The following is a 4,171-nucleotide window of genomic DNA, read 5'->3' as shown; positions in this document are numbered from 1 at the left end:
ACATTCAGCTTGATGACGTCCTCGCCTTCTTGATCCAGCAAGACGGGCGAAGTAGTAGATTAACTCCGGAAGCACGACGGTGTGGTGACAGTGTTGGTGAAAAACAAACTTCGCAGGGCTTCGCCTAAGCACTACGAAAACTATGACAGAGGATAAACTAGAGGGGACGGGGTTGCCAGCACACGGCTTGGTGTTTCTTGATGTGTCTTGGGTACTAGCCCTACCCCTCTATTTATATGTTGAGCCTTGGGGTCAAAACTTGGAGTAAAAGCACACACAAAGTCGGTTTCACCCCAAAGGCAAGAGTCCTTCTCGGACTCCAGGACCAGACGCCAGGGATCCCGGCGTCTGGACCCAGACGCCAGGGACCCTGGCGTCTGGCCCCTGCACTCCGCAAAACTTCCTTTTGCTCTTTCCAGAAACCTTGTGGGCTTTACCCTTTGTCCCAAATAAAGTGTTCTCGTACCCAAACATTTCGGGAAACATCCGGAACCCCTTCCGGTGAATTCCAGAACCCTTCCGGAGACCAAACACCATTATCCCATATATCAATCTTTATCTCCGGACCATTCCAGAGTTCCTCTTCATGTTCGTGGTCTTATCCGGGACTCCGAACAATATTCGGTAACCAACATACATAACTCACATAGCACTATATCGTCAACAAACATTAAGCGTGTGGACCCTACGGGTTCGAGAACTATGTAGACATGACTGAGACACCTCTCTGATCAATAACCAATAGCCGAACCTGGATGCCCATATTGGCTCCTACATATTCTACGAAGATCTTTATTGGTCGAACCACATAAAAACATACGTTGTTCCCTTCATCATCAGTATGTTACTTGCCCGAGATTCGATCGTCGGTATCTCAATACCTAGTTCAATCTCGTTACCGACAAGTCTCTTTACTCGTTATGTAATGCATCAACCCGCAACTAACTCATTAGTTACATTGCTTGCAAGGCTCATAGTGATGTACATTACTGAGAGGGCCCAGAGATACCTCTTCGATAGACGGAGTGACAAATCCTAATCTCGATCTATGCAACACAACAAACACAATCGGAGACACCTATAGAGCACCTTTATAATCACCCAGTTATGTTGTGACGTTTGGTAGCACACAAAGTGTTCGTCTGGTATTCGGGAGTTGCATGATCTCATAGTCATAGGAACATGTATAAGTTATGGAGAAAGCAATAGCAACAAACTAAACGATCATCATGCTAAGCTAACGGATGGGTCAAGTCAATCACATCATTCTCTAATGATGTGATCCCGTTTATCAAATTACAACACTTTGTCCTTGGCTAGGAAACTTAACCATCTTTGATTAACGAGCTAGTCAAGTAGAGGCATACTAGTGACACTCTGTTTGTCTATGTATTCACACATGTAATAAGTTTCCGGTTAGTACAATTATAGCATGAATAATAAAAATTTATCATGATATAAGGAAATATAAATAACAACTTTATTATTGCCTCTAGGGCATATTTCCTTCAACATCGACCGCTATCCAGCATGCATCTAGTGTATTAAGTTCATGGGGAAACGGAGTAATACAATAAGAAAGATGAAATGATGTAGACAAGATCTATCTATGTAGAGATAGATCCCACTGTTTTATCCTTAGTAGCAACGATACATACATGTCGGTTCCCCTTCTGTCACTGGGATCAAGCATCGTAAGATCGAACCCACTACAAAGCACCTCTGCCCATTGCAAGATAAAAAGATCAAGTTGGCCAAACAAAACCCAAATATCGGAGAAGAAATACGAGGCTATAAGCAATCATGCATATAAGAGATCAAAGAAAATTAAAATAACTTTCATGGATAAAAAGATAGATCTGATCATAAACTCAAAGTTCATCTGATCCCAACAAACAATCCGCAAAAAGAGTTACATCATATGGATCTCCAAGAGACCATTGTATTGAGAATCAAACGAGAGAGAGGAAGCCATCTAGCTACTAACTACAGACCCGAAGGTCTACAAAGAACTACTCACGCATCATCGGAGAGGCATCAATGGAAGTTGTGAACCCCTCCGTGATGGTGTCTAGATTGGATCTGGTGATTCTAGACTCTGCGGAGGCTGGAATTGATTTTCGTTGACTCCCCTAGGGTTTTTGGAATGTTGGGGTATTTATAGAGCAAAGAGACGGTTCAGGGGGTACCCGAGGTGGGCACAACCCACCAGGGCGCGCCTGGGCCTCTTAGCGCGTCCTGGTGGGTTGTGCTCCCCTTAGAGCACCCCCAGATGCTTCTTCGGCCCATTGGTTGTCTTCTGGTCGCAAAAAATCTCAAAAAAGTTTGTTTGTGTTTGGACTCCATTTGGTATTGATTCCCTGCATTGTAAAAAACAAGCAGAAAACAGCAACTGGCACTTGGCACCATGTCAATAGGTTAGTACCAAAAAATGGTATAAAATGACTGTAAAATGATTATAAAACATCCCAGATTGATAATATATCAGCATGGAAGAATATAATAGTATAGATACGTTGGAGACGTATCAAGTTCTAAGTATGTTTTTAAATGCTAAATATGATTCATAAATCAAATTTCGTATCTACTCAATATCTTAAGAAGTTATGTGCAACATTTGTTTCCCGTCTTGATGTAACATCCATTGCAAGATAAAACATATAACTCAGACTAAATGTCGTGGAGTTAACACGGCAGATGCCCTTCTAAAAGGACTTAGGTGTGGAGCCATCGCAACGTAGGTTAGCTCGAAGGGGTTGAGCGGGACGAAGGACACAAGGTTTTACCCAGGTTCTGCCCCTCACTACAAGGTCAAAGCCTACGTCCTGCTTCTAGTTGTATTTCTTGAGTTTTGATTACAAGGGAGGGATTACGCTTGACCTAGCTATCAATCAGTTGTTTCCTTAGTTAACCCGCCGCCGGGTCTCGCCTTTATATACAGAGGTCGAGGTCTGGCGGCTCACAAGAGTCCAGGTCAGGTCACACAACGTAACCGACTCTGGTTCTAACTTCCTTGCCTTACAGAGAAAGTCATCATCGGGCGGCTTATACCTTCGAGTCTAGAGTCGCCTCCGGGTCTTGGGCCTCCAATAAGCCTGCCTATGAGCTGCCATCTTCAAGTCTTGTCTTCTTGGGCCCGCTTGGGCCCCTTGCCATAAGTCACCAACTGTATAACCTAGCTCCCCCTGGGCGGGTTACACCGCGGGGTTATATCCATGACATTTGGCTCCAGCTTGATTTGAACCTGTTCATGTAAATCTTCATCCTTTGGTTGGCGAATTTTTTAAACCCTTTCAGCATTTAAACTGACAAACCTTCATGACCCGCCATGACAAAAGTTGACATCACATTATTAATTTCAGAAAAAAATTCCCATGATGTCATAACGGATCTTTTATTAATCAGCCATTCCGAGAATCGAGGCGCCTGTACCATTGAGATAATCATGTTGTCCCCTCGTTTTCCATGCATTCCATTTTACTGTTTCCTTATAAATAGGGACGGGGGTCCTTTCTTTTCACTTTTACCCAGCCCCTCTCTCGTCTTCTTCCTCCTCGCGTCAACCACCGTTGTCGGAGCTCTACAACCCCAGTCGACCGTCGCAAACGACTCCATCCAAGCCGCTGCATCGACCTGATCAGACCAGAGCATAGCGGCATACTTCCACTTTTCACCAACATCCCCAGGTACTTCTTCTCCCCTTTCTTAGATCCACATTAGATCAGTCTTGTTCATAGGGTTCATCGGAGTTCTTCAGAGCTCGTCCCAAAACAACCATTTATTGCTTGAGAACATATAACTTGCCCCAAAAAACCAAAATAGAGGTAGTATGGCGGTAGCTTTTATCCCTTCCTTTATATCCTATGTAGATTCCATCTCCTTAACCAACCAAACGACTAGGTCTTCAGTTCTTCCACTACCATGCTTTAAGTTGTCACACCCTAGCTAGTTCAAGCATTAGAGTGTGCATCATGTTTAAATTCCTCTTAAATTTGAAATGGGGAAGGCAGAAACCCCCAACACCCCAGGGAAACAACTAGGGTTTACTAAAATTATTTTCAATGAACCTGAAATGCCCTTCTAAAAAGTTCACCCTCTTTGTCTTGGGTTAGAACCTCTGGCAAAACTGGTGCACAATTTTCTAGGTCAACAGAAGGTCATTAAATTAAAT

Source organism: Triticum urartu, chromosome 2, assembly GCF_003073215.2.
Source record: "Triticum urartu cultivar G1812 chromosome 2, Tu2.1, whole genome shotgun sequence".
In the NCBI taxonomy this organism is placed as follows: Eukaryota; Viridiplantae; Streptophyta; class Magnoliopsida; order Poales; family Poaceae; genus Triticum; species Triticum urartu.
Note: the sequence above shows the minus strand (reverse complement) of the source record.